Here is a 23,439-nt window from a genome sequence, read left to right as displayed (position 1 = left end):
ATTTAAATGTTTTCACTGAAAGATATATCAATTATATATATATATATATATGCAATTTTTCAATTTGTGTTTATCAAATTCGGGATTTACGCGGGAAGTCGACATGCTAGTAAATCCCACGCGAATGCTACGATTAAAATAACATTTAATGGAAAAGTAATAATGTTTTTGCTCCTATATCCAACTAATATTATAAACGCGAAAGTTTGTGAGTATGGATGGATGTACTTTTACGCAAAAACTACTGAACTGATTGCAATAAAATTCGGTACGGTAGCAGGACAACTGGAATAACACATAGGCAACGTTTATCCCGATATTCCTACGGGATACGAACATATGCGGGTGAAACCGCGAGGCACAGCTAGTAAATTAATAAATTTGTCAAACCGTAGTTATCAATAAAATAATGGTTATGCAAATCGAATACATCACTTCAGTGCTGCCGTAAAAACAAATTGCGGCATATCATTGAAAAATGGCCGTCTGTCTCCCTGTATTGGGACGATTAACTTGCAATTTGTTTGGTTATTACTATGAATAAATTATTTAGTGATCGCGACTGTGTGGCGAAATGATTTATGTTGTTTTTTTGTTTCTGGCGTTTAAGACCAAGTTTGTCTAAGTTGTAATTTCAATTGTAATGACATAAACTAATTTTGTTATTTATTACTATGAAATCTTCAGTTATATTATAAAGCAGACGTATTCGTTTGTTTTTTATTACATTCTTTAATTTTAGCAAGTACTGATTCTAATTGATAAATTGTATATAGAAATGGAAAAAAACAAACAACTCTTATGTGAAATTTACACACACGTCATTTCAACTCGTATAGGCCTTTGAGTTAAAATACTGAATAACCATAAATAAATCAAAGTTTCATTCATAGCAAACTAGTTTCTGCTTTGTTGTAAATTCATTTAAATCATGTGGCGATGTTGCCAAGAAACAGCGAGGCGAGATTCTGATGTAATGAACACAAGAAACGATGTCAGCAATTATCACGCATGACAACGACCGTTTAATTGATTATCTCGGTATCTTATTACTAACATGTCTGCATGGACCATTTTGTACATGATAACAAATTTTTTATCGATGGGTAGACCGATAAGATTGGAGTACAAGGCATTTGTGTGTGGGAGTCGAGCACGCTTCGGCACAACTTGGCCAGCTCGCACCGGGGAAGTACCACACCCCCACGGAAGATCTGCGTGAAATAGTAAAACAAGCTACTGTGTCTCGTTCGGTGACTGATGGGGGAATGGGGGTAGGGTGTCAAGTGGGGGAAGGTATCTATGATATTTTAGAGGGAATGTGAAGACAGTTTTTACATCTCATATGATTGTGAGGAAATTAAACGTTAGAAAGAGATATAAAATCGTAGAAAATGTGGTCACGCATTTTCATTAACATTAGTATATATTATAATATATTTTGCTCTCTTTCCGAATTCTCGAATCCGTCTCAATCATCATAACAATACGAATTTATTTATCTGCCAATTCTGTACGATCAGATGCGTTCAAAGAAAAGTGCGGGATACATCCAGGCATACGATACCGTCTCAAGGTCTTTGCAAATCGATTATGCTAAGTCCTCCGGTATTTAGAGACCATTACCGGAGCCTGTATCTGCTCTCATTACTGGCAAACGACTTTGAGCATTTACTTGTTTTGATGGCAGCTGTGATTTTTTCGTATTCGGATCGTACCACTGTAACGTTAGTTTTTATTGAAGCTTCTCTATGTTGGGAGGGAATTTGATTATTTTTTGTTGAAATTGAGTAGTTAGTTAGTATTAGTTAGTTAGTCGTATTTGATTGCTTCCAGGAGTAGACTAAATTAAAATGAAACAAGAAAAAATGCACCATTTTTAAAATAAAATAGAATCACACGAATCGGTTCACCCAATAAACAGTCAAGTGACAAGCGTAAAAAGAAAACAGACGAATTGATTACCTGCTTTTTTATTTGATGATTGAAAATGGTTAAATTTTACAAGCAAATTTTATTAAAATAGGTTTTTTATCTATAAGCATAATAAACATACAGGCAATTTTAGTTCAGTATATTCCTGCTAAACTATAAACGCGAAACTTATCATGTCTCTGTTTCACGCCTAAACTACTGAACGTATTTGAATAATATTCAGTATAGAGATAGTTTGAGATCACAGAAAGGATATACACACATAGATATAACACGATAACAGATACTAAGCGTAAAACGGTCGGACTGTCTATATTTTGTTTTTAACATATCCAGGGATGCGACAAGCAACTTCGAATGCCATGCCATGAAGAAAGAAAGAAAATACATTTTTTTGGAGAGATAATGTGACTCGAAAAGTACAGAAGAATTCAACAATAATAATATTAAAAATATAACAAAAAGTGTAATAATAATGTTTCCCACAGTATCATCAAAATGGATCTGGTTCAGCTTGTGCTAGACATGAACCTGGCGCTGGTTTTTCAACTAGATCCATAGATAGTTGTTCCTAAGTGAACAGAGTGTTTAATGAGACGTAGCCGCTACTATAATCAATATAATAAAACAACTCCATATTTAATTTTTAGTTTTATAGCACTGATATACTTTATAAATGAGAAATTATGAACGAACAACGTCATATAATTTTTGAAAAAACTCATTGTTGAATAATAATGGATATCATTGTATCATGTAAAACTTCAAGCGAATCTGGTGAGACGGAAACTGGAACGTGATCATAAATAATTCCAATTATATGTACATTTTCTTTGTTTACTCCAGCGTCTATAGAACGTCGAAGTAAACGTTAACCAGATCAAAGTTGATGGAAAATTCGCTCACTGATAGCTCGCAATTTGCGTGCAAAATAACGCTTTAAGCAAAAAAAAAATTAATTACCTTTTTAAATTTAAAACTTTTACAATACTATGTTTTGTACCTATAAAAACTATTAATTAAAAATTCCCCAGTCAGTATGAGACAAATCCCCTCATATAAGAGTATAAGGGAGGTAAAGAGATTCACAGACTGGCTTGCCTTATTAATAGCCTTAGCTTGAAGGATATGTTTTTAATTAACTTTACAATGCGTTGATGCTGCTACATGCTCAATTTGACATATCTGCTAATATTATACGTGAAAATGTGTTGGTTTGTTCTTTTGTCAGATTGACTTAGGTTTAGTAAACAGTTATATTTAATTTTATTATTTTATGTCAGAGCGGGCAACTGAGCTGATGGTTTGTTTAATGGTAGCGATTACTACTGCCCATGAACTATATGATTACTCTGCGAATGCGCTGCTCACTTTTAAAGGGTATTAGTATATAAGTAAAGTCCCGTGTCCCCTAGTGGGGTATGGGGCAGATGATGTACATCTGTATCCCTGATAGATTTACTTTAGGGACAAGTAGGTGATCAAACTTCTGTGTCCTGCCAGATCGAGACATTTTTTTTTGTGCGTCCCCACCAGGAATTGAACCCATGGCCCCTCGGTTCTACGGTCATGCGTTAACCACTGTACGAAGGAGGCGGTCAAGGGTATGGTATTTTAAAGGGTATGGGATATGGAAAACATTAACGTCTGCAAAGAAGGAATGGACTGGGATGGGAAAACGAAACGAGTTGCTAGCTCCCCCACTCACCGTACGAAGCACAGTAGTATGCTACTATTTCACTTCAGCTTTCTGTGGGGGTGTGGTACGTCAAATTTGCTAGCTGGCCCGATTCGTGCCGAAGCGGCTTGACACCCACATTTTAACATTTTATCGTTCCATCCTGTCTCGGTTAGTGAGGTTTTTCAGGAATTCGTATTAATACAAATTTAAAGGAACAATTCTGGTTAATGAGGCGTTAGAGGAAGGGTTATAAACGAAACAAAGCAAATTTTTTAACCGAGATATATTTTATAGGATGAATACAGGAACCGGCTGCCATGTGTTAACGTGAATTGATAATCTAAAGCTTATTTGCTTAGAGGTGTTTAACATTGTCTGTGGCTCTTTTTCTCAAAAAAAAAACAGAGTTTTTGTGCATTTGTTTTTATACAAAGAGTCACAAATTGAATATTTATCAGAGTTTCAGATAGACTAATTATTATATTATGATATGTTGCGGTGTCGTTAGGAAAAAATACGTTCAGTTTATGGAAGGGTGTTCTTGTCTATGGAGTTCTCGATGTTTTTTTGAAGTTTGTGTATAATAATAAAAGAAGTCATAAATTCGTTTCAAACATGTCACGTCGAATTTTTGAAATCGGTCCAACAGTTTTTCTGTGGAAACATTACAAACATATATACAAAAATACGAATGCTTCCTTCTTATTATACTATACTAGCTCATACATATATCTGATAAATAACTTCTCAGAAATCGATACACGGAAAAAATTTACTAAGTTACTCCTTTGTAGCGGCCCTGGCAATGCGAATTGAATAAATCGCGTTTCACAAGGTTACCTTGGATAGGAGACCTCGAACAAACTTCACTCAAAAGGGAAGTTTTATAAAGAGCCTTAGTTAGTTACGCAGTTGCCTAATTTAAGGGTATCTTTACATCAAGCTGATGCTTTTAGCGGATACATTATGAGCGTCCGTGTTGCATATTTGATGTTTAGTGCAGAAAGGACCAAATAGGGCTGCGATAACCAAGTTTTTTTCGTTATGTCACAACTTCATATTAACACTGAAATGTTTTATTTCTTTTCTGGTGAGAATACGGCTTAATGAAAATGTAATACTGTAGACACAGGATTAATTGTTACCAACTTACTATATGAGAAATCAATATTGTTAAAAAGACTCAACTCAAATTACGTAATATCCAAAAGGCGTAATAGATATTTAATTCATTGTAATTACTCCTTTTCGTTTTTATAGATTATACTACCGCATCACTGTTACAATATTAAATTATAGAGAATAACTGAATAATGAGCAAAGTAATTTAAATATGTATGAGTACTTTTTGTAATAATGTTCTCAATAAAATTATCTATCATTGAAGTTTCTCAGTTATAAGTTATCAACTCCCAAAGAGATATGAAATATTATATGTACCTGTATTTTAACTATAATTCAATTTATCTGCGCATTATCGACATGTCTGGGAATCACAAGTTCAACGACATGTGACATCTGCCAACCTTCACTGGGTCAGCGTGCATTATGCCCCGAATCTTTATAGGAGGCCTGTGTCCCTGCAGTGGGAACAGGCGAGGTATTATGTCTTTATTGCAATTACGCTTGGTAAAGCTTATGATGGTTTTAATTTAACACATTCGCAAGCATTACACCAACTGTAACACGGCGAATTGATTGCCACAATACAATACACAAAAATATACACTAAAATAGTTGGAAAACTCGACTTACAAATGTAAATAGGTCGGTAGAACTGACTTTTTATATAACTTTAATTCCAGAGCCCCAATTATTTAACTAGAGCAAGTAATAACCAGTGGTGTAAACGGTTCGAATAAAGCAATTTGCCATGAAGGTCAAGTGTCTTTGTAACCGACATTTTAATATAATTCAACAAACTTTTAAAAAGTTTGTTGAATTAACTCCATCACATAATATCGTCACCAAAAGAATCTATAGCTGGCTATAGTCATATATAGTATATAGCGATACTTATGAATCTCTATGAAGTGTTTTAGAGTGACGTTTAGGAATCTGCGTGTGCGATGTAAGAGTTTAATACGTTTCGTTTCAGCTCCGAAGGTCAGCATGTAACCAGCGTGACACTACACACACGTGACAGACTGACCATTTTTTTAACTGATTTTTTCATCGAAATAAAATCATGTTATAATGAACAAATTATAACATTTTCAGTAGTCCTGCGTATAACATAAAGCTGAAGAGTTTTTTTGTATATGCTTATCTCAGGAACGACTGGTTTGATTTGAAAATGTTTGTGTGGTGTACATTTATTGAGTAATATAATATCACACACAACATGGGTGATACCTCAAGGCGCATGACGCACGATGTAAGATAAATTATTCGTAATGTTAAATTTATAAAGTTTTAAATCTAAAATGAAGCAAAATGAATAGATATCCAAAGTTTGTCGTAAGCTTTTATGAGAGACTAAGACTTGAAGTATTTCTAGTCCTTTTTTTTAATAATTGTTTTAAACAGTGACCCCGTGAAGTCGACTGAAGTTTCGTTCTGAAATCTCTCTGCCGTAATTAATAGAAACAGATTCAACTTTACGCAAATTTCGTTAGACGATGTTGCCATGCTATATCCAATAATGGATTCCGGGTTTCAGTATTATAATTTCTGAGTTTTCGACATTTCGGTTAAGAAACTTTAATAGAATTAATTTGTGTCTAAAACAGTTTAGTTTCAACATTGGCTGATTTAATGGACTTCGGAATACAGCCTCGGGGATCACGTGAAGCTGTCTTAAATACTATAGTTTGTTCATAACAGCCATTAAGTTTCCTAATTATAAAGCCAAGTAATTAAATAAGGTAAATATTACAGACTGTCATTAATACATACACCTCTCTGAATCGCGCCTGTGAAATATATAGGTATTTTCGTTACATGTTTTCATTCAAATTTACTTGTGTACCTACTCATTATTGACACGGTTTAGCTTTACCAATATTTTTATACGTAACCGTCTTCTTTTGATTCGATTTTGACCCACTTTAAATCTGATAAGGATCGCCAGGTGTAAATAATTTCCTTAAGTATACTCTGTATAAGAACAAGCGAAACAATTTAGCGTTACCTTAAAATTGTTTTTTTTTTATGATATTGTAATATAGTTTCTTATCATAATTTTTATATGTCATAGCGGGCAACTGCTGGTGGTTCGCCTGATGGTAAGCGATCACCACCGCCTAAGAACATTCGCAGAGTTAGTGCCTCTGCGCTGCCCGCTTTTAAGGTAAGGGTTGGGAAAGGATGGCGGAAAAGAAGGAATGGATTAGGAAGGGTGAGGAAACGGAAACTTACCGTACGGAACACAGTACAATTCTACTATTTGACGCCGCTTTCTGTGCGGGTGTGGTACTTCCCCGATGTGAGCTGGCACAATTCGTGCCGAAGCGTGCTCGACTGCCACTATACGATATAATATGAAATTATTTCTAAGAATTTTATATAAATTCAACTGCCTGCATACACATAAAACATTTAACTTTTTACAAGATTTATCATACAACAGATAAATAACGGAAATAATACTTGTAAAAATATTATTCATCATTTTTAAAACAGCAAAATAATGAAAAAAAATACAGGTCATATCCGAACCCGGATAACAAGTCTCGACGATGACGTTGAGTATCTCTCAAGAAATTAGACAGTCGAATAAATCTTTAAGGTAAGTCCGTCTACCTTTTAATTTCAGGTCCTCATTAAAAATCCCGAATTATTTCAAAGCAAGATTACAAACAATTTTTGGCAAACTTAAATAAATACCCACTGGTCTACCATTACGTTTGTTTGTTTAAAACTTCAATCTGTCGTCTATTATCGAGTCCAAGCCTGCCCATAACGGGTGTACTCCAGCCAGTTAGATTTTCGATTGTTTCTGTAAATCGAATTTTGGTTCATGTCAAAAACAGACTTGCTCCACCAACTAATTTATTCGGTAATCTTTTCTCGTCAAAGCCGGACAGTTTAACGTTCATTGACGATATTTAATTATGTAATATTTTGTGTAATCGGTAGAGCAAATAGCGATTTTACCGATAACATTTTAACAACTTTAAATACGGATTGTAGCAAAAAAACCTACATAAAAGTCACCATTTCAATTAAAACTTATCCGATGACACCTCTCTTAATTGCACATTCGCATTTTTTTTTCCATTATTTTTTATTTATTCATTGAACGAAACAGCAGTACAGTAAGTAGCCTTCTCATCCTACTATTTCACGCTGACCTTCTATGTAGGTGCTCCAAATTTCAAGGTAACGTAAAAATATCAAGAAACAAATTGCAACCCTGAAACGTCCTATTTAAAACCGCCCATTGAACAATGTTCTGATATAGCTGGAAAATTGTCAACGTATCAGCGAGTCGGATTAACAGAATTATTGCATCGTGCAAGCCTGTGAAATTAAGATTGGATAAACTTCACAAAGCATGCGATATAACTTTCAGCACACGCGAGCGCTTTTGAGGTTATGTTAGGAGTTTAGTCGTCCGCGAAGTGTGACTAGCTGGATAAGATAACTGGACTGCGGTATACTCGTTTATACCGTAGTGATGGTAGGGAAATGTAGGCTGAAAGTTCTAGACGTTCCGATTGTACATGTAATCTGCGGTGAGAACTAATATTGAAGGTTTCAGAAGTTAAATAGTTATTTAGCTCTTCTTTATCCAGCAGGTACATTTATTTTGATAACAACTATTTTGAACGCCTAAATATGTCGTTAGTTTCACATGCAAATCGGAAAAACATACACCCTTAGCTTGGCGTTCGAGCTTTAATATATTCGACGTCGCCCATAAATTTATATAAAGCACAGCGAATAGTGGATACGTAGCACGTTTTGCGTTGGCCATATTAGCAAAGGTGCCGCAAGCGGTAAAACACGGCCCTATCTATAACAAATCCGACACCAGCACAACTCAGTTTGCTTTCAAACCATCCTTTGGCGGGGTGCCCATTGTGAATCAGTTTTATGCAGCTAGTAAGATCTTGTGATTTTATTTTATCAACATGCTATGTCTGCGGAATATTGAACATGTCTCAATCGATATACATATATGGAACAGTCTTAAAGTTTGGGTTACGTCAGTGCGGATGCGGCCAAAACAGATGCTGTGTGCATTCGGGAGCTTCGGTTTTGCTATTGACATCATTGTCTCCAATGAACATTGTGAATTTATTGTGTGAGTTATTTGTATGGTTAGGCAGGCATTATTCGATAGAAGTTTAAAATAAAACGACTCTCATTAGTTCTACTTATAATTAAATATTTTTGCTTTCACTACAAGTTGGATAATACTAACTAAACAAGTTATTTTCTATAAAATACATTTATATTTCATACAAACTGCGCCCCGCGGTTTCACCCGCGTAAGTCCGTATCCCGTAGGAATATCGGGATAAAAAGTTGCCTATATGTTATTCCAGTTGTCCAGCTGTCTACGTACTAAATTTCATTGCAATTGGTTCAGTAGTCTTTGCGAGAAAGAGCAACAAACACACACACATCCTCACAAACTTTCGCATTTATAATATTAGTATGATTATAGTTACTGAATGTGTCAAAAATGATTTTTCGTTTTTCGGACGTCTGTTAAAAATAACTTTTCAATTCGAACCCGTTTCAAATTCTTCAAACAAAACAATAAATATAATGTTCATCGTATTACGCATATTGTCTATTGCATTACGCAATACTTCTTGTATACAAAAACTATGGCTCGCCACAATATCTACCTGGCAATGTATACCATTGTTTGAAGTGGATGGAGCCTCGTAAGGCCGTAAATGCAAACGTTATCAATACGTTATGCGCTAACGAGTTTGTCCTAGGGCGATTTTGACCTCATTCCGTTCTGTATAGACAGTGTGCAGTGAATAGCTTATATTCATTTGTTCGAGACATGGAAAGAAGATAATTTTTGTGATATTTGATTCCCTTTGTCGTATTCGTAAGATGTTTATTCATTTCTTTGTTACAGATTTCATTGAGATAACCATTATCAAATTAAAAAATAGACAATTGAAGATAATTTTTTAATAGGTATAAATATGCTCTTTTATATTTATACTCGCTGGGCCCCGCGGTTTCACCCGCGTAAGTCTATATTTCGTATGACTATCGGGATAAAAAGTTGCATATGTGTTATTCCAGTTGTCCAGCTATCTAGGTAAAATGTCATTGCAATCGGTGCAGTAGTTTTTGCGTGACAGAGCAATAAACATACATACACATACATCCATCCTCACAAAATTTCGCATTTATAATGTTATTAGTATAGGATATTTACCGTTAAATAACGGAATTAAAGTTTTAGGTTGTTTGTGTTTCAACGTGCATCTCAGGGACTGGTTCATAAGAATTCATTTATCAAGGAAGGCTGAGATTAAATTCAAATACACCTTTGTTATGTATTAATATCACATAAGGCTAATTGAATCAATATATATATGGAGATTCAATATTTTTTATAGATTTGTATTTCATCTATTGTCAATGGTTAGGTTTTTTAAGTGTCTACCACTTTATTTTATTTGTTGATATTTTCTGTAATATATGTATATTATGTATATATATTATGTAATCCTTATTATTAACCTTTTTAATAAATAAACCAATCGTATTACTAGTTGTAACGTAAAATGTCTCTATAATATATAGAAAATAACCTATTACAACGCAATTTGTAGCATTTATCCAATCGAGAAAATGTTCAACCAACTGTAACAATGTAAAAGAAAAGTTTGTGATTAACCAAATTGTATATACGCTACGAATTTGAATATAACCTCCCTGTGAGTTGTGACTGTCGGAGTTCTGATCTTTAATTTAACTTGGAAACGGTTTTTAAATTCTCAGGAGATGAAAGACGAAGATGCTTGTTCGTGAGCGATGATGGATTCATACATTAGCCTTCAGGAGATTATTATAACTCGTATTATAATAGGACTACTACGATCTTATATATTATTACGATCTTATATTGGAGATTGAATGTAATTATGATAGTGGGTAAGAATCTTGTTTAATACTAATGTGTTTAGTCTAACTGTGGCGCTGGCAGCCGATTAATTTTGTTTACTTGTCAAAGGAATCTTCTTTTATGCGACGCTCTTTAAAGAAATTCTAGATTATTGGGAATAGAAATAATTTTTGTCATAAACAAGGTTCAAAAATCGGTATAGTAATAATATGCATTACTAGACGCTCGTCCCGGCTTCGCTCGAATATCAACATTCCTGTTCTATCCCTAGGGAGCATTTAATCGGGATACAATGTATCCAATTACCTACGCCAGCTCATACCCGGTCTGCATACCAAATTTCAATAAAATCGGTTCAGTAGTTTCAGCGTGATTGACGGACAAACATCCAAACAAACAAACTCACATTTATAATATTAGTGTGATTTCAATGCAAATTAATTTTGTTGTTCTGTTTTTCACAAATTGAATAATTTATTATCTCAATGATTCCATATCGTATTTGTTTCCAAAGGTTTTTTAATTGCTTATATTAAAACTCATATTCTCGTGCTTTCTCGAAAGTTCTCGTAACTCTATGGCTTATTCGACAGTACAAAATATTGCAACCGTTCGAATTGTTTGACTCGTAAGAAAACTAATAAATTGGAAAGAAACTGGCACTACTAGCAACCTGGTTACAATGGCTAACAGAATTATTGTAGCGTTTTCGTGCCAATAACGACCATTCTAATAAAACTGCAATGCCCAATGGATTGGAAGCGTTCGGAAAACGTTTTTACATTATTTACTCGTTTCATATTTTAATCATTATAGTCTTTTTGGAGTTTTATCGATAAACGGCCTCAGATAAGAGAAATTGTAATATTCTAATTGATTGCAAATGAACGTTCTTCGATTTTTATTTTTATAATTATCCCATGTAATAAGCAATCATATTAATTAATATCATTGGGAACTTAGAGTGTATTCTTTAAATAAGAACGCTCTCTTGGACGGGTTTCTTTTTAATTTTTATTCACCTGTAGACTACCGGAACATCCTAAAGCAGTAATTTCTTATAATTCCTTCTTGAAATTATTCCAGTGTGGGAAAAAGACAGAGTTATAAAGGTCGTCTAACGCCATCTCTTTCTCGCGTACTCAGTACTGATTAAGACGTCACGGTAACTATGTAAATAAAAAAAGCACAAAAATAATGATTAATACAGATACAATACTATACAAAAGTACTATTAAAGCCTGTGGTATCAAACCGTCGTTCCAAAGTATTATAGTATGTACAGTAAACGTTAATTTTACCAAATTCGAGCTATTAAACACCTACCGCGACCCTGAAGCGAAACTAGCGAAAGGCGATTAAAAATTATTTCCGTGCGAATATCATCCGCTATCTTAGAACATTCTAGTAATGCGTCGGTAGTCGTTTATTAGGGTTAATAGTGTCCCCTTCCGTGTCATAATGGTGTTTATTTGTACAGTCACGCGCTCCGTTTCCTTACTGCGCTAAATTGCCCGTAACCAACTCTTTGTTTACGTAAAACTTGCTTTTAAATGATTAAAAGGCGGGAAAGTATATTAGTACACTGATGTGACGCCATTTTGGTTTTAGCGCTTGACAGTACATGTGTGCGTGTAATTAGCTTTATGCTAACACTATTTCTTTTCTTGTTGTAATAAGATAATACCCTTTGTTTGTTTCTCTAATAAACTTAGTCATGTAAGTAGATTTTATTAATTTCTTTCTAAATGGTCAGTATCTATAGTATAGTTATTACGACGTTTTTGCTTTTTCTAATCACAAGATACCCATATAAAACCTCTCCGTGATAGTATGACTTTATTCTATATGCTTCACAATTTTTTTTTGTTTATCTATCCTCAAAAATTATAGCGTTTATACCTATTACATTTACATTACAAAAATGTTTACTTTCCTTTATTTCTAATTTATAAGTTCCATTTTTCTTGAGTATTTAACTTAGAGTATAATCTTTAAATATTTAAAATAAAAAAATAAAAAAAAGTTTTTAATATACATAACTAACTGTAACGTTACACTTTTAAATGAGTTATTAATATAATTTCTATTGGGATGTATTATGTATGTAATTGAGAATGGTATATTTAACATTGAACAAATGCTACGCAAAAACCTGAAGCGCTCGTGAATATGATTTATTATAACAAAGTTTTACATTAAAAGTCAATGATCAGATGCTTATTTCTTCTATATTCTATATATTCCAGCTCTCTCTATACTCAATAAATGAAAGCTGTTATATCTTGGAAAAGGTGATAAGTAATTATATGTTCCACTGACCGCCATCACAGTGGTATTATATATATTACAGTGGCTAACATGTGAGTGTATAACCGAGGGTCCTCGGTTCAATTACCAGTTGAAACTCGTGTACGTACTCACGTCGGTACGACACAGAAGACTGATCGCATACTTGTCTATAAAGAAAATCGATCAATGAAACAGGTGCCATCTACCCCTTACCTCACTAAGTGACACAGGATTTCACACATGTTCAATTATTTACATGTGAAACATTCTTATTCTTAATCAGACAGCCGTTTTTGTGAATGGCTATCACTGGACAAACATACATGACATTTAATTTCTTCTTTGAAACAAGCCAGACTCTAATTATCACGCCTCAAAAGCTACATAGGTATTCGAGAATATAACGTGAACATTGACTTTCAAGAGTCTATGTAAAAAATTGCCTTACTAAACTTAATACAATCTATCTTCGAAAGTCGAATTCTTCACAACTTTGATCGCTGTTTGCCCCAACTTCTGGACAGTCCTTTTTGATCTCTCTTTGCGGCCCTTCGTAATGTTTCTTTTATGTTATTTTGGTCGCGTAATATTAGATAGACTTGGACAAAATATTTTTTTGATAACATTTGATTCACGTAACGAAGGTCTGTTGACAATGGCTATTTCTGTGCGGCAAATCAATATGGTACTCGTATATTGTGTGTTTTCTATTACCTAATGACGTATTTTGTGGAATCGTGCTTCGTATATATAATATCCCTACAGGCTACAGAAAGCCGTTTCTTAAAAAATCAATCCTATCTGTATATAAATAGTAGTATTCTTATCATTTGAGATGCAATACTATCATATTTGTATTATTTGAAGTATAAATAAATTGTGTACTTTCAATTAACTTCAAAAGTAGAAGAGCTTATCAATTCGAACGTATTTTTTGACCTTGTTACATTAGAACTTTCGACTGTGATGATGGCGTGATTTTGATGACTTTTTTTTCAGTGCTGGTGCCCCCTATTTAAGTTTGGTCTGAGTCCTACAATATGAAGGTGGTTTAGTATTTTTTAGTCTATACTAATTTTACAAAAGCTGAAGAGTTTGTTTGTTTGAACGCACTAATCTGAGGAACTATTGGTCCGATTTGAAAAATTCTTTCAGTGTTAGATAGCCCATTTATTAAGGAAGGCTATATAAGCTATAAATGTACCACGGATGAAGCCCGGGCGGACCACTAGTTATAAGTACTTACTAATATTTTGATTTTGTGGGAATTTTCTTGAATATTAGAGAAATTAGAGTAAGATATAACACAAGTATGCAGTACCGATTTATAAAATACTTATTATTGGATCTCTAATTCTTACTTTAATCATTTCACTGGACGCTTATTCGTTATGAAGAGTACCTGAAAAGAAAAATGAATTTAAGATAAAAAAACATAGACATACCTTGATAAAAAAAAAACAATAATAATAATACTTTATACATAAACCGAAAACATGGAACAATATTAGTGCAGTTACCATTGAGAGAGCCCTGGTTTCTATTCCCGATAGAAACTAAAATAATTTAGTATTACTCATTTACTTGTCTTGAAATATCTTGATATAGATATGTGTAATATTCTTTCGAACATATCACAGTAAATCTTATAAGATCTATATATATAAAATTCTCGTGTCACAGTTTTCGTTGCCATACTCCTCCGAAACGGCTTGACCGATTCCTCTGAAATTTGGTAAGCATATTGGGTAGGTCTGAGAATCGGCCAACATCTATTTTTTATCCCGATATTCCTACGGGATACGGTCTTACGCGGGTGAAACCGCGGGGCGCAGCTAGTAAGATATATATATTTATGATATAATTAAGATATAGATATATAAGATATATTTAAGATATAGATAAGATTATATATAAGAATGTACTTACAAGCGACCTTAGTTCTAAAGCATTATATCTTATATTCATTCAGTTTCAAATCGCTTAGCAAACTAAAACTAACCATTTACAACATCATCATGTAAGTCATAAACCATTCAAACATAATGAGCACGCATAAAACTCAATTTAAAATTAATCTCAAAGCTAAGTCTAGACAAGTTCGTTGTACTATAACGACATAAAAGAGGACAGACAGACAATATCACTGCTATTAGTGTAGGCAAGAGCTGGGATAATCTGGATAATACCCGTTTTGCCTACAACTGCAAGCTATAAGTATGTACCTAGCGAGGTTGCAACGAAGCATTTCTGGCAGCGAAGCGAGTCACGTCCACGAATAATATTTTAGCTCACATCGTCAGTATGTGCATACAGCTAATGTACTTATTTTCTACTCGGCTTGGACTACTCAGTCAGTTCAGTGATTCAATTTGACATACACTCTTCGGTTTAGTGATTCAATTAATAGACCGTTTTGCAGATTTTGTATTGAATATGGAAAATAAAGAAAATTTTTGAAATGTCTTGGAAGGGTTTGTGCCAGATTAATAGTGTTTAATATATCATTGATGAAACAATGTCAGGTCCATAGGTCCGTTTATATGTAGATATTCGCATTTATAATATTGGTAGGATAGCTTATTGATTGTTATCAAATAGACCCATTTAATATGAAACAACCTGTATGATATTAAAGAGTTCCTAATATACCATAGCATGTACTTTAAAATATCAATAGGATTATAATTTATAAGATATTTTTATGTAAGTCATTTGATAGATCTATGTAAATTGTATAAAATCCATAAATTTATTTAGTACTTAAATCGGAAAAACAATCGAACTAGCCTATGCTTATTATATAAAGCTTATAGGTTGTTTGTTTGTCAGAATGCTAGTGAACACTTATTCTTAGGAACTAGGTACTGGACCGATATATTATTTATACTATATGAGAGTAACAGGTAATATATGTAATTTTGATATAGTATTTATTCAATAAACAAACAATTTATTATGTTCCACAGAATTAGGATTCTGCTGTTAATAAGGCAGATTAATAAAATAAACGAGGGCGCTGTCACATAACTTGACAATTTTAGCACTCGGGTCAAAAGTCAATATAAGCTAAGCCCTATGAAATAATTTATCACGAATAAACGCCAAGACGCATAAACCTATATTAAGTTTGGACCGTGAAGTTGCTCGCAGCACGTGTCTTTGACTCTTTTGAACCCGACATCCAGGAAGTTTGCTATCCCATAATTAACTTTAACTTCTTAGCTACTTCTGAAAATTATGTTCTAAAACAAATTATAGCGAGCGAGTTGAATATTGACTAGGCGATGTGTTTCGCAATTTAAAGTTTCGTGTTACACGTGGAATACTAGTCAAAAGGAAATGAGGCTTCTTGCGATTTGGACATTGGTTTAAATTGACTTTTCAGAAAGATGTGAAATACATGTTTCGTATTAAATGATAGCATGATGTTTTAAGCTATTTTATGTTTATGATATAAAACTCGGTGGATCTGTGGCGCATAATAAGTATTTATATTTTTAAATATGGTGTGATTCTCGACGAATTGTACTTATTTGTTATTGTAAGTCGCCTTATAAAGTAACTTAAAAAAAAATGGTTGCCTGTAAAGTCGGTTTTACGGGCGAAGATTTTACGTGACAACGTCTTTTTCTCGGTAGAATATTTATTTATATGAATGTTACGCCAAGAACGCTCGAGAAAGACAGAGACAGAGACACAAGCACGCGCAAATTCGCGCCTAATTCTCTAGTGCTGCGCGCGCGGCGGACCGATGATAGTTCGGTGACTCATCGTAACGTTACCAGGCGTTACACTTTTTCAAGAGTGTCTCCGAGCCGCAACCTAATTTAAGACGTTGTCACGTCAAAAATATACACGTTATTACCAGTAATATAAAGCTATCTATTGTATATGATATACTATTAATGGGAAGAGATTTGGTTATTTCTTTGTAACCAACTAACTCAAGAACTATCCCCTTGATTTTTTTTAGAATTAGAATTATACCAATTGGGTTTGAATTATATATACATACGCTAGCTGGCAATTTAAATACACTGATTCGATCCAGGCGAAGCCAAGACAAGGGTGTACGAGTATTAAATACATTTAGTGATTAACACAAAATCAGAGGTAAACTAGCAAGATATTGAAACCCAATATTTTACAATACAATACAACTCAATCGATATTTCAAAGGCTTTATGAATTCAGTTAAATTTACAATATCGCAGATAATAAATTGAAATACAATAGAACTTTTGTGGTACCTGCCAGACGGAGATAAAGCTTCATTTTAAATTAATTAACGTCTTTGAGTTTGTTGAAATAAAATATATTGTTTTGATTTGAATGGAAGAAAATTGATTTTCATTTGAGAGCAGTCGGCAGAGTCAATTTCAGTTTATAAAAATGTTTATAGTTTAATTGTTCTACCAGCGTTTTTGTTATGTATAACATAATTTATATAATTTTATTTATTTATTATAGTGCTATGAATGTTAGAACATTGCCACTCATGATCTGAGAACTTTTCAGAGAAGAATATTTACTGATGTAATAATGTTATGATAAATAATATAGTTTAATGGGTAATCATTTTATAAGAAGGCATTGCATTAATTTTAAGAATTATACAATACCATAATTATAGTTTTTATTGACCTAGAACAACAAATTTAATTAGTATTTTTATATAGCTATAGGTTACCGTGAAAACTTTGGACAAAAAATTAAACCTTTTTTTTTATTGTGTGATAGGGAAGCGCTTGACTCCATCTCGCATAAAGTAATCTTGACTACCATCTCGCATAAAATAACTCATACATACTGGTAAGTAAAAAACTTTTTAGTTACTAACTTTCCTGCGTATTCGCCCGCGTTGTCAAATGAAAAAAACAGTTAATTTCCAGAATAATCACTATCCTTTAACCATTTTCGGTTTGCACATTATCTCCGTACCAAATTTTATCAAAATGCAGATGGACACGGACTAACAGAAAGAGTTAATTTTTCAAATACAATTTTTTTTTTTGGCTTTAGAATATTACATTAAAGGTGAATCGTAATGTCAGTGTTTCTAAAAATTCACATAAACTCCGTTTCCAAAACCTCCCTTATAAAACTGTTAAGATACGAACATATCTTATATATCTTATTATATAATCGATTACTTCTCATCATCTGATCTATAAACTGTGTACATTACGATGTTAACATACAAATGCGTTCGAACATCACGAAATATATTTTTCAAAGCACATTAGCGACGAAGACGTCAGCTATGATGGCGGCCGATCTATCATTCATCCATGTCAGCTCTAAGGATATTTACATGAAAAATGTTGTCTCTTCGGATTAACTTTTTGATAAGTTCCTTTCGGCGTGATTGCGAGTTACGTTTTAATGTAAGATTCTTTTGGACACGTCGTTATCGTTTCGGCTATCATCATTCAAAGACCAGTTTGTGGTTGGGAGAAAAATGCTTGTATATGCAACCGGGTAATTGAGGGAAATAATCGTTGAAGCAAAGTACTAAATTGCCACATTGTCACAATTAGATCAAATTATATGGTACCACGTGGGTGGCATCAGCTTTTTTTTATTAAAAAATCGTTTAACCCAGTAAAAAGTATATTATAAAAAAACACTTTTACAAGTTCAACACAACGGACCTATTGTTGAAAATTCATTTAACCATTATATAAATCCTTCAAATCTCAAATCTGTATGTTCAGTTTATGACTATGAGCATTTAATGTCTATAACACAAAGCATGACAAAGTTTATATTTAAGCCCGCATCGAATAAAATTACATTACATAGATTTTCAATTATAATAGCTTATTTAGATATTCAAGAATTTTTACGCAATTTAAACGCGATTTATTCATTACTAGCGGGCCCCGGCTTCGTCCGTGGTTCCTCAATAAATGGGCTATCTAACACAGAAATAATTTTTCAAATCGGACTCGTAGTTCCTGAGATTAGTAAGTTCAAACAAACAAACAAACAAACTCTTCAGCTTTATAATATTAGTATAGATAATATTGAACCCGACAAACACAAGAAAATGCTATAATAGCTTACGATTACAAACACTTGATTTATATATTACTAGCTGTGCCCCACGGTTTCAACCGCGTAAATCCGTATCCCGTAGGAATATTGGGATATAAAGTTGCCTATTTATTATGTTATTCCAGTTGTCCAGCTGTCTACGTACCAAATTTCATTGCAAACGGTTGAGCAATTTTTGCGTGAAAGGGCAACAAACACACACATACCCTTAAAAACTTTCGCATTTATAATATTAGTAGGAATAGTGAGATAGTTGGATTTATAATTTCCGAATCATTATTTGGCGCTTCCTGCCCCTTTTCGTACGCCACCCACGCTACGCCGCTGTCTCACCTATAATTGAGGACAAGTACAAAGAAACGAAAAGTTCTTACATAACCCAAAATGACAATTATTTCGCTAAAATTATAAAAGTTTTAGCCAGCTGCTAAAATGTTGTTAGGATTAGCGAACTAATTTTCGAGTCAAGCAAAGAAATAACAGTTTTGGCGAAGTTTAATTCCACTAATATTAATAATCTTTTTAATTATATTTGTTTGTTTACTGGCATATTTATTTGAATTATATTAACTGGGTGGTGTAGATTACGCTACATAACTCACGTCAAACGGTTAAAAACCTGAAAAAAGTTATCGAGTAACGAAACATAACAAAAAACAGTCGAATTTATAATTTACTAGCTTTTGCCCGCGGCTTCACACACCTTCAATTTGAAGTAGTTTAATAGATGTTGATGTTGTACATATAAATCTACCTCTTGAACCACTCAATCCATTAAAAAAAAACAAAAAAAAAAATCCTTTACGCAGTTTTTAAGATTTAAGCATACATAGGGACAGAGGTAACGACTATGTTTATACTATGTAGATATGTTTCTGGAACCATTTAAAGATGTATTTTATTATATAGAAGTATTTTATTGTGGGAGTCGAGCACGCTTCGGCACAAATTGGGCCAGCTCGCACCGGGGAAGTACCACACCCCCACAGAAAACCGGATGAAATAGTGGCATGCCATTTCGTACGGTGAGTGGGGGAGCCGGAGGCCCATTTCCTTTTCCTCACCCGTCCTAGGCCATTCCTTCTTTCCAGTCGTTAATTCTTTCCTTTTCCCTTACCCCATAAAAGCGGGCAGCGCATTCACAGAGGTACTATCTTTGCGAATGTTTATGGGCGGTGGTTATCGCTTACCATCAGGCGAACCACCAGCTCAGCTATCCGCTATGACATAAAAAAAAGTATTTATCTCCATTCCATATAAATGCTACCACATATGTTACACAAACGGAATGAACACAAACGTTCATTTCAAATTTCATTCTCGAACTATATGAGAATGCCCAAATCTATCCCGCGTCAAAGAGATCAGCGGGTGCTTTTTGTACGTGTCTAATTCTACATAAAGCAGCCTGCGGCACAAAGTGACAACCAATTCGCTGCCGTCGAAAACCTTTGATGTCTTAATAAAAACGTCAGTGCCAGACTGCATTTTAGCTATGTGCTAGAATGTACTATGACTCCATATTTCTACTAATGAATATTACATCGTTAGCTTATTTTATTATCTTCTTAATGTTCTTATAAAATGTTATAAAGAAAATGCTGATAAATAGAATGTTATTGTTATAGCAATGTGAATGGATGTTGAAATAACTAATACCTACTATGGGAGTACCGTCTGAGCAAATCTGTTTGAAGAAAACGAAGAAAGACTAATACAAATTTTAAATAAAATCTTTTTTCAACTTCATTTTCTTTAAATTATATTTATTTCGTTTAAACGTCAGTTTTAGCTACTAAAAATTATGAAGATTCTGGTATATGAATCAATTATTAGCGTAACATCTGTCACACAATTACTAATTTATGTGTCGAAGCGTCGAGAAACTAATTTGATATACATCAGTGGTCTGCCATCCATGTACTGACCGCGACGTAAGCTGCTTAACCCCCAGCTCGTTTAAACATCATTGGACGCAATTATTTGTAACCACCACCAAAGAGATACAATATGGTCCTATAATAATAGCAGTACATGTGTTTTAAAAAACCGCATCTACCGAGTGGCTCAGAGAAAACGGCGAGATTTTAAATAGTTGTAAGCATAGAGCGTTTATGTAAGTCTAGCTGTTCGCCCCGGTTTCACTCGTAGTTCATATATAGCCTATGTCACTCAATGTAATTGCAGCTTGCTAATGGTGAAAGAATTTTTAAAATCGGTCCAGCCGTTAACGCGTGATAGCGTGACCAAGACAAACACGGATTCATTTTAAATATATAGATAAATAAAGCTTGTTTATAGTGAAAGAATGGTAATTTTGTACGGGACACGGCTGTCAAACTAAGCGAAGCGAAGAGATTTACATGGTTACAAATAAAGTCAAGAAAATCGGTAAAATCTGGATTTGATCATAACAACTTACCCATACAAGCAAGTCTGGAATGCTAATTATCATAAGCTATGCAAACTGAACTAACTATATGAAGAAAAAAACTGTATTTTTAATAAATACTTTACGAGGTCAACATACCCCTATACGCCGGGGTTTATGTCGCAATTTCCTTTTTTTCCGAGGGGATGAGTTTGTGATATCAATCCGAGTTAATGATACGTAATAGTGTATGAGTTTATTTGGATAGGGCGTTGGTTTTTATGTAAAGTAGGTAATTTCTCCGTTGGCTTGAATCGAGTTCTTATATTGGGTCGATTGGGATCGTAAAAATCTTAAAGTTTAAAGATATATTGAGTTCATACTCGCACCTTACATCTTCACTAATATTATAATATGCAAACATTTGATTTTTTCAAATACATTAAAAATCAAAAGGGGATTGTGTTGAATATTAATTGGGTTGTAAGAAACTGCATCTACACAACTGCCTAATTGGTTTAGTCAGTTGATAACAAATCACAGCCAGTCACAAAGATTATTAACAAAGTGAGGGTATTTGGGCCGAAAGTTGAATCAACGTTTGAACGACAAGACACAATCCGTACGAATGCGCCACGTTTCTAAGTGATTCGACATTTTACAGGATTCGATAGCTAAAAGAGTTTTGACATCATATGAAAAGCAAAATCTATATCTCAACTGTTTTTTTTTATGTTACAGTCGGCAATGGAGCTGGTGGGACGCCTGATGGTAAGCGCTACCACCGCCCATGAACATTTGTAGAGGCGTAAAGTCGATTACAGACCTTACGCCTCTACAAATGGATTGCCGACTTTAAATTGGGAAGGGATTAAGAAAGGATTGGCAAGAGGAATAAAGGAAAGGACTGGGAAGGGGAAGGAAAAGGATATGGGCCTCCGGCTCCCCCACACACCGAACGAAACACAGCAGAATGCTATTTCACGCCGGTCTTCTGTGGGGGTGTGGTACTTCCCCGGTGCGAGCTGGCCCAATTCGTGCCGAAGCGTGCTCGACTACCACATATGAAAGACACTGAATCCATCCAACGATATATTAAAACACAATTGATATCCGACACGAATGTGTAATGATCTTGCACAAAAACTACGGGACTGATTTCCAACATTCTTTCAACATTAAGAGCCTTCACTGAATGACATCTTACTAATATTATAAATGCGAAAGTTTGTAAGGATGTGTGTATGATTGTTGGTCTTTCAAGCAAAGACTACTAAACCGATTGCAATGAAATTTGGTACGTAGACAGGTGGACCATTGGAATATCATATAGGCAACTTTATATCCCGTTATTCAGACGGGATACGGACTTACGCGGGTGAAACCGCAGGGCGCAGCTAGTAGGCTATATATGTATTATAGACAAAGCCGGGGTCAACAGTTATACTAGTCAAGTATATGTCAAGCGATACATGATATAACGCTATTGTCTGTTGAAGTGAAATAAGGTTCAAGTTAATTTTATAAGTGTTTAATTGAGATAAACGTAGAAATAATATGGGGGAATTAAAATACGCCAAACAAATATACGTTTATTGAGTCCTGTGTTAGTATTCATATGTAAATTAACTTACGGTAAAAGAAATAATATATAGGACAAAAAAGTTCCACAATTTATATATTTGTTATACTGACAATGTGTTGAAGAATGGTTATTAAAATGTCTAGATATGTTATCTATCTGTGAAAACTGAATTAAGAATTTAAAACTATTCGAGTAAGCTATGCTGAAACAATTCTTATTAATGAAATCATTTATTTTCTTTTACTAAGGAATAATATTTGGTTTAAAATACACTGTTTCCTCATATGGTAAAACAGGACCCTATTACTAAGTCTTTTCTGTCCGTCTGTCTGTCTGTATGTCCGTCCTTCTGTGATCAGTCTATACCCCATGAGCTGTGATAGCAGGACGGTTGCGTTTTTACAATTTTCTCTTGAATTCAATACCCCCAACATAGCCCCATACCCAACAGGGTGCGACTT

General features: G+C 34.1%; 1 protein-coding gene across 1 annotated transcript in view; it reads right to left on the bottom strand.

The window, feature by feature from the left end:
* LOC119831719 (hemicentin-2-like) overlaps positions 1-23,439 on the bottom strand; it is a 250,092-nt gene that overhangs the window by 95,226 nt on the left and 131,427 nt on the right. The gene's annotated exons all lie outside the window — the stretch shown is intronic.

Source organism: Zerene cesonia, chromosome 14 (assembly GCF_012273895.1).
Source record: "Zerene cesonia ecotype Mississippi chromosome 14, Zerene_cesonia_1.1, whole genome shotgun sequence".
Classification (NCBI taxonomy): Eukaryota; Metazoa; Arthropoda; class Insecta; order Lepidoptera; family Pieridae; genus Zerene; species Zerene cesonia.
This window is presented reverse-complemented; position numbering and strand designations above follow the sequence as displayed.